The sequence below is a fragment of the Malus sylvestris genome, chromosome 15, assembly GCF_916048215.2.
Source record: "Malus sylvestris chromosome 15, drMalSylv7.2, whole genome shotgun sequence".
Taxonomy (NCBI): domain Eukaryota; kingdom Viridiplantae; phylum Streptophyta; class Magnoliopsida; order Rosales; family Rosaceae; genus Malus; species Malus sylvestris.
The window spans coordinates 38,098,622-38,113,982 of record NC_062274.1 but is presented as its reverse complement, the minus strand read 5'-3'; positions in this window follow the sequence as shown (position 1 = coordinate 38,113,982).

Genomic DNA, 15,361 nt, shown 5'->3' with positions numbered 1-15,361 from the left:
GATGATTCATATAACTAAACATAACTTACCTGAACTTACCTGTGCCTCCACAGCACCACATTTATATATATATATGCAACCATGAAATGCATATTCAGAATATAAAAGCATTTGGCATATTATTTCAAAGCATACTTTCCTTAAAAATGCATTTCTAGGAAATATATCAAGTATATAAATATACACTGAAAACAAAAGACCACTCACTGATATGTCGACAAGTCGTAACCCTCGAGTCGCCCGTGGATATGCTCGTCCTCGGGATAGGCTTCACCTATATGCGAATTAACTATAAAAACGTTATTTTAAAGCACATAGGTGAAACTAGCTAATAACTTCTCATACATTGCTCAAAATAGGTATATGAATACACTACAGTGACCTACACAACCTCAGGATCATCCCCAAATTTTTAGATAAATTTTTTGAGCTCCCACGCGCCACCACGTGCCGGTAAGGGCATGGAAAAACGCGCCCCCCCACGCGTGGCATCTTCAATCTCCAGACGCCGGAATAGTGTCACCGGCACCGAATTCTGGGTAGACCTGCAACTGCCTATTTCTCGCTCATTTTTGTACCATTTTTCACGCAATTTATACCAAAGTGACGCTCTTAACTTGTAGAACACAATCATACTAATTTAAAGTTCTAAAAGTCACGGGATTTCATCGGAGAATTCCAAGAAAAACCGCCCAAGCTTCATCTACACGATCCCGACGTCCAAAACCTTCAAGCGAAGCACTCCAAGCTTCCTTAGGACCTCACTAAGCTTCCTACAAGCTTTAAATTCCCAAAAACATCCATAATTACGTGTGCATGAACAGTGCACAAATCGGGGGTTATGAAAAACTAGGGTTTTCGAAGGTATCCTTACCTGAAATAGGTACCAATCGACTCGTCTGAGCTTCACAAACACAATGGTGCCAACTTTGACCATGATCCGTGAAGTTTCAAGGGTTTTGGGTGATTGTCCGTACGAGTTCGAAGGTGAGAGAGAGTGAGAGTCCAAGAGAGATGAGAGGGTACGGGAGAGAGAAGAGAGAGAGAGTGTGTGTGTGGCCTAGGATTGGTCAACCACCAAAAATACCATAACTTAATCTTAATTGGTTCCAAACAATTAGGATTTAAGAATATGGACCCAAAACCACACTTAAACCACATTACACAACTAACGTCTAAGGGTATTTTCGTCAATTCACGTCATCGATAAATAATTAACGTACATCTCCGGGACGGGCTGTGACATTCTACCCTTGCCATGGCTTTGTCTGTTACTTCCTTTTTGAGCAGCAGCTTCTCATCCTCCTTTCGGCTTGATTTTGATGGTTATGGCTCGGTTCCAACTTCTTTGCCACTTCGCAATGTAATGGCCTTGGCAGTTTCAAATCCTCCATTTGGATTAATAACGGTTGAGCTAGGTAGTTTTCCTTGCTCTCTAAACTATCCTATGAATTCTGCCATTTGCAATTCGCCCACTTCTTTGGCTTGATTTTGTAATCCCTGCGTCAATGAAGTTAGTAATTGAAGAACTTTATCATTATCCAATGACGAACCTAAGTTTGATTGGGCAGATTGTGGTTGAGGTTGAATTAGTGCGAATGGCCTTTGGAATGTCCCTGGAGGTGGCTGTCGAAATCCCCCTTGTTGTTGAACGTGTTGAGGCTCCATCCACTTCATGTTTAGGTGATTTCTCCAGCCCAGATTGTAAGTATTGAAGTATAGATCATACTTGGGCTGATTTTGGTATCCGATTGCGTTGGCACTTTCCCATCCTCCATTCTCTATCAAATTAGGGCATTGATCCGAGGGGTGTCCCTGCATAGTGCACACACCACAAGTGCTTGTTCCTTGCACTTTTGATCATTCCGCAAACTGTGACAAAAGAATAGTGAGATTAGCCATTTGGGATTGAAGTTCAGAAATTGCACTTACCTCATTCACTTGAGTCTTCCGTGGGGGTTCCCTTTATCCAATTCCTTCGTATTGTTGTGCATTCAAGGCTCGATTTGCAATTAAGATATTTGCATCAATTGGTGTTTTATCTACCAACGCACCACCTGCTGAGGCATCTAGCATTTGTCGCTCAATTGGAAGTAGTCCTTCATAGAAATATTAAATTAGAAGTTCTTCCTTCATTTGGTGTTAAGGGCACGATGCAACTAAAGCCTTCAAACGTTCATAGTATGTTGGAAAAGATTCTCCTTGGCTTTGTTGAATTCCACTAATTTTCTTCCTTAAAAGAATGACTCTTGAAGTTAGGTAAAATTTCTCTAAAAACGCTCTTTTCATGCTTTCCCAAGAAGTGACCGTTCTAGGTGCCAATTCGAATAACCAATCCTTAGCCTTTTCAAATAGAGAGAATGGAAAGGCTTTCATCTTCAAAATGTTCCCATCTACGTTAATTGGCATCATGCTCGAGCAAACAACTTCAAATTCTTTCAAATGCTTGTTCGAATCTTCCATGGACAGTCCATGGTATTTAGGAATGTGGTGCAGCAAGCTAGACTTTAATTTGAACTCATCGGTCTTGCCTTGAGCTGCTGTAAGGTATTGAATGCAAAGAGGCACGGCATTGTCTAATCTCGAGGTGGAAAGTTCCTTGATTGTTTAATTATCCACAGCCATGGCTTGTTCTTCCTCTTCTTCTTCTTCAAACTCGGATTCAGAGATAGAACTAGGTAGATTAGGTTCTGGCTACTTCCTCTTTCTTCTCAAAGTGCATTCAAAATCGTCGTCAAACTCCAAGATATGTGCACAAACAGGTTGAGAACTCCGAGTCATAAACTAGTACCTAAAACAAAGAAAACAAAACAAAAATTAGAACACAAAGCAAAACACACGAAAATAAACAAGGGGAAATTAGCAATGTTGCTAATCCCCAGCAACGGCGCCAAAATTTGATATGATATAAACTACCACTCAAACTTAAACCCTCTTTTTGATAATTCTAGTATGGACAAGTAAGGATCGTTCTAGGCCGGGGATTAGGAGGGACTGCTAATCTACTCAAATTAGACTCAATTATACTGAACTAGACTTAAAAACACTAAACTAGACTCTTATGACTCAAAATTGACTCAAACTACTCAAAACTACACAAAATAAACAAATTGACTCAAAACTAACACTAAGGATGACTTTGCATGAAATTTCAACCAATAAGACTCAAAACATTAAAAAGACACCAATTGGACATATTTTAACCTAAGAACACGAAATATAAAGGGGGGTTGGTTTTTGACGAATTTAAAACTTAAACTAAGTTACTTGCAGAAACAAACTAATTGCTACGAATTTAGGGTGTTTTAAGAGGTGAATGGCTAGCTAGAGGGTCCTTCTTCACACATGACACATATGCATACGAATCGATTTCCAGTTATTCTTCCTATAAACCATGAATGACAATACCCCATATTAGATTTTCCTAAGTTCATTGAATTGGACTCAGCATCGCAACCAAATTATTCTTATCAAGTTCCCTACACGAATGATGCGAAATAGATTAAGCACACAAATTAAACCCTCTTTTTGTCAAATTGTAGCAAAGATGTAAGTAGGGATCGTTCTAGACCGGGGATTAGGAGGGATTGCTAAACGCTTGGAAACTGACTTAAACACTCAAAAACAAAGTTAAAAACACTAAACTAGACTCAAAGAATGCAAAACTAAAAGTTAAAACACTTAGACAAACCTAAAACTTAAAACAGCAACTAGAAGGCTCAAAACTGCCTAAAAACCACTTTCTGGGCAGTTTTGAGCACCTACACTAATTTGGACGAAATTTGATGAAAACTTGAATCAAAATACTTAGAAACACAAATCAAAACACTTTCTAACTAATCTAAGACTTCAAATTAAAGGGGGAATAGTTTTGGACAGAATTTGAAAACAAAACAGAAACTTTAATTAACACAGATTGTAAAAACGATTTTGGTGAAAAGGATGGATAAAAGGCTAGTTAGGAGGTTCTTCTCCACACATGTCACACTTGCAAACAAAACGATTTTCAGTTGTTCTTCCGATAAACTATGAATACTCAACGCCCCAAGTTAACCGTGAATTGCACTAATTAACCCTCAGTTTTTCCACAAGTTATTAAGTTGGATGATTGCATACGACAACCCAAAACATTCCCTACAAGTTCCCTACATGAATTGCATAATAGAGATACAAGCAAGAATCATTACGTTCTATGAAAAACATAAGCATTGACGAAGCATTTGTTACTATGAATTGCATGAAACTTATGCTAAGAATTCATTCAACGCGATCGTTTTCAAGCGATCTTCACTACTTGTGATTATAAGATTGTAACTATTAGGTGAAACTCCTTCATAATCTAGCATCATATTCATGCATGAAAACTAAGCGTGCACTCTCAATCAACATACACAAATAAGTTATCAATCAAATAGATGAACGAATTGAATCCATAACTCATGAAATAACAACTGAATGTAATCGAATCAAATTGCAAGCATGTACATGGTTTCGAATCACCCCCCAACTAAGGGGGTTTAGTTCCTCATACTCATAACACAAAGTTTATTGAATTGAGACATCGAAGACATAAGAAAGATTACACCTAAAATGCCAAAGAAGTCCACTTTGAATTCTGCACAGAAAGCTCCTCTTTCTTCTTCTCCTTGTTGCGGCAGAGTTGGTTTAGGGGGTTTTTGGATGGTTTTGGATGACTTTGGATGAGGGAGAATGGTGGAAAACTATCTAGGATAGGTGTAGGGCACGGCTAGGAAGGTTTGGGGTCAGAGAATATGGATTTGGGTGTAGGTTGGGCTCGGCAAAGGTGAGGGACAGGTTCTGGCGTGAATGGAGTTTGCTGGATGTGTTTTTGGTTTTTTAGAAGGGAGTTAGGATGGGAGGGTGGTGCGGCAAGGTGTGGGAAAGAGTTATGGAGGTGTGGAATGGTGTCTAAAGGTGGAGTATGGTGGCTGGAATGGATCAAAGGCTGCGGCAAGATGTGGTTTTGGTGATGGTGGCTGCGGCAAGGTGGGGAAAGGGGGAGATGATTTTCTGATTTTATGGAGAGGGAAGAAGATGAACGGCCAGGTGGTAAAAACACAAATATATAAGCACCTAAAAGCCTAATGAAATCAGATTAGACAACAATGGGCTAGGGTTTGTCCGGCACTTAAGTGAACATGGGGAACATGGGCTAGGGTTTGTAAAATAGGCTTCTAGGAAGGAAATGTGCTGCTTGGGTTTAGGAGAATTTGGTTAGGGTTTAACATGGCAGAATTTAGATAATTAGGCCTTAGGGTACGGCAGAGGATAAAGGTCCACAAGGAATTTGGGTTTAGGTCATCTAAAAGCCCAACGCCGAGAATAGAAACTCTCGAAATTAGAAACCTCCAAGAATAGAAACTTCCAACTTTAGAAACTTTGGTCGCCAATTCCGATTTAGGAAAGATCAACCCAAAATGGAAACTTTTAGGCTTAGCTTTCCTACTTCAAGTAGGAAACCTCAAATCTTCAACTCTTCAATTTCATCCCAACCTTGTGTTCCAAGCATGTCCTTTTCAATCCAAGCTCACATTTTGCTCCAAAAGCTCCAATTTGCATCGTTTCATGTAATACGTCCGCTAAACCTGAAAACACAAGAAAGTAGCTTAAAAGACTACTTTAACGAAGAAAACATACAAAGATGCATAAGAACTAGCTAACTAAGGCGCATAAATATACTCCTATCAAATTCCCCCACACTTAGCTTTTGCTAGTCCTCGAGCAAAACAAACAAAAGAAAGAAAACAAAATGAAACAAACTAACCAAAACAAAACCTAAACCTTCCAACGTTTGCCTCAGGGATTTCCAATGCACATGACATGTTAACGATTGTTATCCCCACAAATTTGAGTCATCTTTACACAAGCACATACTTAATTAAAGCCACCACTTACTAATTCACAAGTAATCAATCAAAACAATGCTTTGAATGTAGTAACATGCCTTAGAGAATTCCCTCAATTCCTTACAAGATATACACTCTATTTTCACTCAGATTTTCTAACTCCACACCCTACACTAGTCATATGTGAGAAGATTGATGTAGAAATGAAAACGAATGCTCACATATATGTATCACAAAGAACGCAATTTCTAGAGTTAAGAAGCATGTTTAGATATGATCTCATGAATGGAATGCTACTACTTAGATGCGAGAACCAGTGACACCATATGCTCATACCAAATTCAAACTCCACAAATTGAAACACATAACACTCAAGATAGAAGTTAAGGGTTGTAATGGGGCTTGGGGTGTTGGTTAACAAGGAAAGGATAAGGAAAACAAACGTTCTTCAAGCAATAGTAAGCAAAGCAGTGAAATTGAGACTTAGAATTCACTTAGAGTGCAGAAATTAACTTTAAAACACAAGGGAAAGATTTAAACAACTCCTTAGGGCCGAATTCATTGTTTTGGACCCTTACTTCAACAAACAATACTTTGGAACTCTTTTTTCAAACTTTTCACACTTTTTTTTTTTTCTTCATATTTTTTCCTTTTTCTTTTCTTTTCTTTTCTTTATTTTTTTCTCGTGCCTATGGCACACAATTCCTCATGAAAAACACTTCCCCCACACTTGTTTTCTGCAAAATTAGATCAAAAGGAATTCAATTTGAATCATGCTTTACTATGCTTTAAGAACAAGGGTTTGGATGGTCCTAAACTAGGCTAGGTGGGGAAAACATGGGTTAACACATAACGAAGGCTAACAAGGCTCAATGGGGTTAAAACCTACAAATCACAATGACATAGGGCACACGGCTTTTTGGCTAAGGTGGTGGTCACTACACAACTTCATCTTGAATATGTGTTATGCAAATCAATAACATGCTTTGAATGAAATGGGCATGAGTTCTAGCATTTGGAACTAAATGATGAAACGCCATCTAAGTAGCAACCAAGCAAGGAATAATGAGATCATGCAACGACTTAGAAAACAAAGAATGCACAGATTTTAACTCTCCACATAAACGTTTAGGCTCAAGTCTCAAAAGGTTGTAGCGTTAGTTTGAGTTCCTTCCTTCAAGCATGTTACAAAAACTGATTTTTTCCTTTTATGATTGCATGTGAATTCATAAGTTATAACCACAACTAAGCATAACAAAGAGTAAATCAAACTTTCATCCATGTTAATCACTCTCTTTAACAGCCATGTAATTACAAACCGAATCCTCATCATTGTGTTGGAAGGTACCCTAAGACACAAACAAACACACAAAAACAACTCTTTTTGGGTTTTTAAAACAAATTTTTAAAATTTTTATGTAATTTTCGGATTTTTACTTCAAAACACACTAAAACACATCAAAACTGCTCAAAAACACTTAAAAACAGCAAGGAACAAGTCTTCAAGTTTAGGGTGATACAATCCCACGAATTTGCATCTAAAACACTTAGTTACCCCCCCACACTTAAATCAAACATTGTCCTCAATGTTTCAAGCATAAAATCACACTAACCAAAAAGAAACATAAAACAGCAAGTAAAACAACTAAATAGGCAGATTCAAAATAAACAACAAAGAGAAGGGTTTAGGAACGTAAATCTGGAATTGGAGTGATTCCTTGGGCTTCCTTTGTTGAATTGCATGGGTTGCCTCCTAAGTAGCGCTTTCTTTAACGTCGTACAGCCGGACGAAAAGCCCTTTTATTCTCCATTTGTGCTCACGGCACCCAAAGAAATATCCTCCACGGTTTGTTCAACAAAGTTCTCATAATATGGCTTCAAACGGTGTCCGTTCACTCGGAATTCATGACCTGTTTTGAGACTTTGAATCTGGATGGCACCATAAGAAGATATGTTAGTAATAACAAACGGTCCAATCCACTTAGAACGTAACTTACCGGGAAACAACCGTAACCGGGAATTGAACAATAGCACTTTCTGCCCAATTGAGAATGATTTCCCACGGATCATGTTGTCATGGAAAGCTTTGGTCTTTTGCTTGTAAATGCTTGCATTATCGTACGCCTCAAGCCTTATCTCATCAAGCTCATTCAATTGCAATCTCCTTTGACTTCCTGCTTCCTCGAGGTTCATGTTAAATCTCTTAATGGCCCAAAGTGCTTTGGCTCCAATTCAACAGGAAGATGGCACGCCTTGCCATAGACAAGTCGGAAGGGGGACATCCCAATAGGGGTTTTATACGCCGTACGATATGCCCAAAGTGCGTCATCAAGTCGTAAGCTCCAATCCTTCCTCGTTGGCCCAACAGTCTTCTCAAGTATTTGCTTGATCTCCCGGTTGGAAACCTCGGCTTGCCCATTAGTCTGAGGATGGTAAGGTGTAGAAACCTTATGGGTGACACTGTATTTTCTCAATAACGCTTCAATAGTCCGATTGCAAAAGTGTGACCCTCCGTCACTAATGATCACTCGTGGCATTCCGAACCTTGCAAAAATGTTAGTTCTAATAAAATCTGCAACCACCTTAGAATCATTAGTCCGGGTGGCCTTGGCTTCCACCCACTTTGACACATAATCAACCGCAAGCAAAATATATGTAAAACCATACGAAGAAGGAAAATGACCCATAAAATCAATACCCCAAACATCAAAAATTTCAACATTTAGGATAGAAACCTGCGGCATTTGGTCCCTAGCACTAATACCACCCATTCGTTGGCATTTATCACATGTTAAGCAAAAAGTTTTAGCATCTTTAAAAATACTCGACCAATAAAATCCACATTGTAACACCTTAAGGGCTGTGCGTTGTGTACCAAAGTGCCCTCCACATGCATATGTGTGACAAAAACTCAAAATTGAATGACATTCAGAATCGTGCACACAACGACGTATAATCTGATCGGGGCAAAATTTCCATAAGTACGGATCATACCACACATAAAACCGTGCATCATGCCTAAGTTTATCACGTTGGTGCCTAGTGAACTCACTTGGAATACGTTTTGACACCAAAAAATTAACAATATCGGCATACCAAGGTGCACTAACCTTAATGGACAGCAATTGTTCATCGGGGAATGTCTCCAAAATCGGCACCAACTCCTCATTATGCACCATTCGGCTTAGGTGGTCAGCCACCACGTTCTCACTTCCCTTCTTGTCCCGAATCTCTATGTCGAACTCTTGAAGTAATAATATCCATCGAATTAGCCGTGGCTTGGCCTCCTTTTTGGTGAGCAAGTACTTCAGAGCTGCATGATCAGTGAAAACAATTACTTTAGTTCCAATTAAATATGATCGAAATTTATCTAAAGCAAAGACAACGGCAAGAAGTTCTTTTTCCGTAGTGGAGTAGTTCAATTGTGCATCGTTCAACGTCCGTGAGGCGTAGTAAATGACATGCGGCCTCTTGTCCTTTCTTTGTCCTAAAACAGCTCCTAAAGCATAGTCGGACGCATCACACATGAGCTCGAAAGGTAGACTCCAATCCGGTGGAACAATGATGGGTGCCGTGGTCAACAACTCCTTGAGTTGGTTGAATGATGCCGTGCACTCCTTGGTAAATTCAAACGCCACTTCTTTTTGTAGGAGTCGGCAAAGAGGTTGTGCTATCTTCGAGAAATCTTTGATAAACCTACGATAAAATCCTGCATGGCCAAGAAACGAACGAACCTCTCTAACCGAAGTCGGAGAGGGTAAGTGACGTACAAGATCTATTTTCGCCTTATCAACCTCAATACCCTTTTCAGAGATTATATGACCTAAAACGATACCTTGTTTAACCATAAAATGACACTTTTCCCAATTAAGTACAAGGTTAGTTTCAACACAACGTTTTAGGATCAAACTTAGATTATGCAAGCAACTATCAAACGAATCACCAAATACGCTAAAATCATCCATAAACACTTCAATTATCTTTTCTACGTGATCAGAAAATATGCTCATCATACATCTTTGAAACGTAGCAGGTGCATTACATAAACCAAAAGGCATGCGACGATATGCAAATGTTCCAAACGGGCATGTAAAAGTGGTTTTTTCTTGGTCCTCGGGTGAAATAACAATTTGATTATAACCAGAATAACCATCAAGAAAACAATAAAAAGCATAACCCGCTAACCTCTCAAGCATTTGGTCAATGAACGGCAATGGGAAGTGGTCCTTCCTCGTGGTGGTGTTTAGCTTCCTATAGTCAATGCACACCCTCCAACCGGTTTGAATACGTTGAGGGACAAGCTCATTCTCGGCATTAGCTACCACCGTCACTCCGGATTTCTTTGGCACGCATTGAACGGGCGAAACCCACTTACTATCCGAGATTGGATAGATAACCCCACAATCTAGAAGCTTTATGATCTCCTTTTTCACTACTTCCATCATCGGAGGGTTAAGACGGCGTTGAGCCTCTCTAGTTGGTTTGGCCCCCTCCTCAAGAAATATGTGATGCATACAAGTTGTAGGGCTTATACCTTTAATATCGGCCAATGTCCAACCTAGGGCAGATTTGAACTCCTTCAAAACTCGAAGCAACTTCTCCTCCTCTTGTGCCGTGAGGGAGGAGGAAATAATGGCAGGTAGTGTTTCATTTTCTCCCAAGAAAATGTACTTCAAATGGCTTGGCAAAGGCTTGAGTTCAAGGATAGGTGCCTGAATTATGGATGGAAGCAATTTGTTAGTCGAAATGGGAATGGACTCACAGGTAGTGTACTTACCATCAAGCTTAGGTGAGGACTCAAGGGCAGCCACAACTTCAAGTAATTCCTCACTAGGGGGCACGGCATGGGATGACTCATGTATGCCGTGGGTATGCATGCAATCTGCCCCCTTTGTTTTGAGTTCCATGCCTCGTGTAATGACTTTTTCAAGCGCATCGTTATTTAAATCGTCGAGATATCCCTGCGCCAAAGAGTCAATTATATCAATAGAAAAGCATGAATGGTCCTCACTAGGGTATTTAATGGAATCAGAAAGATTAAAATTAACAACTTCCCCATCAAATTCCATGGACAAAGTTCCACTATACACGTCAATCTTCGTCCGGGCCGTCTTCATGAATGGTCTTCCAAGTAGAATGGGCAGCGAAGGAGCATGGTCCGATTCATCCATTTCAAGGACATAGAAATCCGCCGGGAAAACTAAATGATTAACCTGCACAAGAACATCTTCCAAAACTCCCTTTGGATAGGCGTTAGATCTATCGGCCAATTGTATTATTACCCCATCATTTTTCAATGCTCCTAAGTTCATAGATGCATAAATGGAATATGGCATAACATTTATAGACGCACCTAAATCAAGCATGGCAGATTCAAATCTAGTATTCCCAATGACACAAGGAATGGTAAAGCTACCTGGATCTTTGCATTTGGGAGGTAGTTTGCGTTGCAAGATGGCGGACACATTCTCACCTACCTTTACCACTTCCTTAGTTGACATCCTCTTCCTAGTGGTACACAACTCTTTCAAGAACTTAGCATACCTCGGAACTTGCTTGATTACATCTAACAAAGGTATGTTAACTTGAACTTTCCTAAAGGTTTCAAGGATATCCTTTTCTGCCTCTTCTTTCTTCGTTTGCATGAACCTACTAGGAAAAGGCACATTTGAAGGGAAAACATTAGTATGAACTGAATTGGACACATTCTTACCTTTGTGGGACGAATTGGGCAGATTTGGGGCCTTAGAGACTTGCGGCAAAGGTGGAACCACCTTTGCCGTGGGCAACCTTGATTCCTCCTCTTCCATTTGCAAAATTTCATCCTCGTTATGACCTGTTTTTGATGAAGAACCTGCCCCAACCTCCTTACCACTTCTTAGGGTGATTGCTTTGGCACTTTCGAACCCTCCCTTCGGATTTGGAATGGTGGAACTAGGGAGTTGTCCGGGATCTCAAAACTTACCTACAAACTCGGCAATCTGCCCAATTTGTTTCTCAAGTTGATCCACCCTTTTATCTTGGTTTTGCATAGCCTTAGCTTGATCTTCCTGCCCATTTGACAACTTAGTTAGTATCTTAAGAAGTGCATCATTGTCAAGAGACGTACCTGAGGCACTTGGGCCGGATTGGGCTTGATTTTGGGGTGGGCTGTAGGTTTTGGGAAAGAACCCCGGGGGTTGTTGCCTAAAGCCTCCTTGGTTTTGAGGTTGTTGGGGCTCCCTCCACTTGAAATTTGGGTGATCTCTCCAACCGGGATTATATGTGTTTGAATATGGATCGTTCCTTGGTTGGTTTTGCCCTTGAAACCCAATTACATGGGCGCTTTCCCATCCACCATTTTCAATCAACTGTGGACATTTTTCAGAGACATGTCCTTGGATGGAACATACGCCACATACAATTGGTCCTTGCATCTTCATGCCCTCGGCCATCTGAGACACAAGAGAAGTAAGATTAGCCAATTGTGAATGAAGATCGGAAGTCGAACTTACCTCATGTACTTGGTGCCGTGGGGGTCCTCTTTGGCCTACACCTTCGTACTGTTGAGCGTTCAACGCTCTATTAGCAATCAAGACCTTGGCAGCCATGGGTGTTTTGTCCACCAATGCTCCCCCCGCCGAAGCATCAAGCATTTGACGTTCTAGAGGTAGGAGACCCTCGTAGAAGTATTGCAACAGTAACTCCTCCTTCATCTGATGTTGTGGACAAGAAGCAACAAGTGATTTAAATCGTTCATAATATGTAGGAAAAGACTCACCTTCTTCTTGCTGAATTCCGCTTATCTTTTTGCGGAGGAGGATGATGCGAGAAGTTGGAAAGAACTTCTCCAAGAACGCTCTCTTCATACTCTCCCATGATGTGACAGTGCCGGGAGCTAACTCATATAACCAATCCTTGGCTTTATCCATCAAAGAGAATGGAAAAGCCTTCATCTTCAATATATTTCCGTCAACATTGACGGGAGTCATACTAGAGCAAACTACTTCAAATTCTTTCAAATGTTTGTTAGGATCTTCCATGGACAAGCCATGGTATTTAGGAATATGATGAAGCAAACTTGACTTTAATTCAAACTCATCCGTCTTACCTTGGGCAACCCTAGGGTATTGAATGCACAAGGGTGCGGCATTGTCCAAACCTGAGGCGGAAAGCTCCTTGAGTGTACGATTGTCCATGGCCATGCCTTGGACTTCTTCAAATATCCCTGCCGTGGCTTCCTCCTCCTCTTCTTGTACGTTTTCTTCAAGGTCAGATTCGGAACTGGGTGGATGATGCTCTTGCTGGTTTCTAGCTCTTCTCAACTTCCTCTCAAAATCGTCGTCAAAATCCAAGATGTTTGCACGAATCGTTTGAGAGCTTCTAGTCATACATTAGTACCTAAGAACAAGAAACAAAATTAGGTCAGAACTTAAACAAAATCAGAAACAAAGTGAAATAAAAGAAACAAAAACAATCCAAGGGATTAGCAAAATTGCTAACCCCCGGCAACGGCGCCAAAAATTTGATGCGAAATAGATTAAGCACACAAATTAAACCCTCTTTTTGTCAAATTGTAGCAAAGATGTAAGTAGGGATCGTTCTAGACCGGGGATTAGGAGGGATTGCTAAACGCTTGGAAACTGACTTAAACACTCAAAAACAAAGTTAAAAACACTAAACTAGACTCAAAGAATGCAAAACTAAAAGTTAAAACACTTAGACAAACCTAAAACTTAAAACAGCAACTAGAAGGCTCAAAACTGCCTAAAAACCACTTTCTGGGCAGTTTTGAGCACCTACACTAATTTGGACGAAATTTGATGAAAACTTGAATCAAAATACTTAGAAACACAAATCAAAACACTTTCTAACTAATCTAAGACTTCAAATTAAAGGGGGAATAGTTTTGGACAGAATTTGAAAACAAAACAGAAACTTTAATTAACACAGATTGTAAAAACGATTTTGGTGAAAAGGATGGATAAAAGGCTAGTTAGGAGGTTCTTCTCCACACATGTCACACTTGCAAACAAAACGATTTTCAGTTGTTCTTCCGATAAACTATGAATACTCAACGCCCCAAGTTAACCGTGAATTGCACTAATTAACCCTCAGTTTTTCCACAAGTTATTAAGTTGGATGATTGCATACGACAACCCAAAACATTCCCTACAAGTTCCCTACATGAATTGCATAATAGAGATACAAGCAAGAATCATTACGTTCTATGAAAAACATAAGCATTGACGAAGCATTTGTTACTATGAATTGCATGAAACTTATGCTAAGAATTCATTCAACGCGATCGTTTTCAAGCGATCTTCACTACTTGTGATTATAAGATTGTAACTATTAGGTGAAACTCCTTCATAATCTAGCATCATATTCATGCATGAAAACTAAGCGTGCACTCTCAATCAACATACACAAATAAGTTATCAATCAAATAGATGAACGAATTGAATCCATAACTCATGAAATAACAACTGAATGTAATCGAATCAAATTGCAAGCATGTACATGGTTTCGAATCACCCCCCAACTAAGGGGGTTTAGTTCCTCATACTCACAACACAAAGTTTATTGAATTGAGACATCGAAGACATAAGAAAGCTTACACCTAAAATGCCAAAGAAGTCCACTTTGAATTCTGCACAGAAAGCTCCTCTTTCTTCTTCTCCTTGTTGCGGCAGAGTTGGTTTAGGGGGTTTTTGGATGGTTTTGGATGACTTTGGATGAGGGAGAATGGTGGAAAACTATCTAGGATAGGTGTAGGGCACGGGTAGGAAGGTTTGGGGTCAGAGAATATGGATTTGGGTGTAGGTTGGGCTCGGCAAAGGTGAGGGACAGGTTCTGGCGTGAATGGAGTTTGCTGGATGTGTTTTTGGTTTTTTAGAAGGGAGTTAGGATGGGAGGGTGGTGCGGCAAGGTGTGGGAAAGAGTTATGGAGGTGTGGAATGGTGTCTAAAGGTGGAGTATGGTGGCTGGAATGGATCAAAGGCTGCCGCAAGATGTGGTTTTGGTGATGGTGGCTGCGGCAAGGTGGGGAAAGGGGGAGATGATTTTCTGATTTTATGGAGAGGGAAGAAGATGAACGGCCAGGTGGTAAAAACACAAATATATAAGCACCTAAAAGCCTAATGAAATCAGATTAGACAACAATGGGCTAGGGTTTGTGCGGCACTTAAGTGAACATGGGCTAGGGTTTGTAAAATAGGCTTCTAGGAAGGAAATGTGCGGCTTGGGTTTAGGAGAATTGGGTTAGGGTTTAACATGGCAGAATTTAGATAATTAGGCCTTAGGGTACGGCAGAGGATAAAGGTCCACAAGGAATTTGGGTTTAGGTCATCTAAAAGCCCAACGCCGAGAATAGAAACTCTCGAAATTAGAAACCTCCAAGAATAGAAACTTCCAACTTTAGAAACTTTGGTCGCCAATTCCGATTTAGGAAAGATCAACCCAAAATGGAAACTTTTAGGCTTAGCTTTCCTACTTCAAGTAGGAAACCTCAA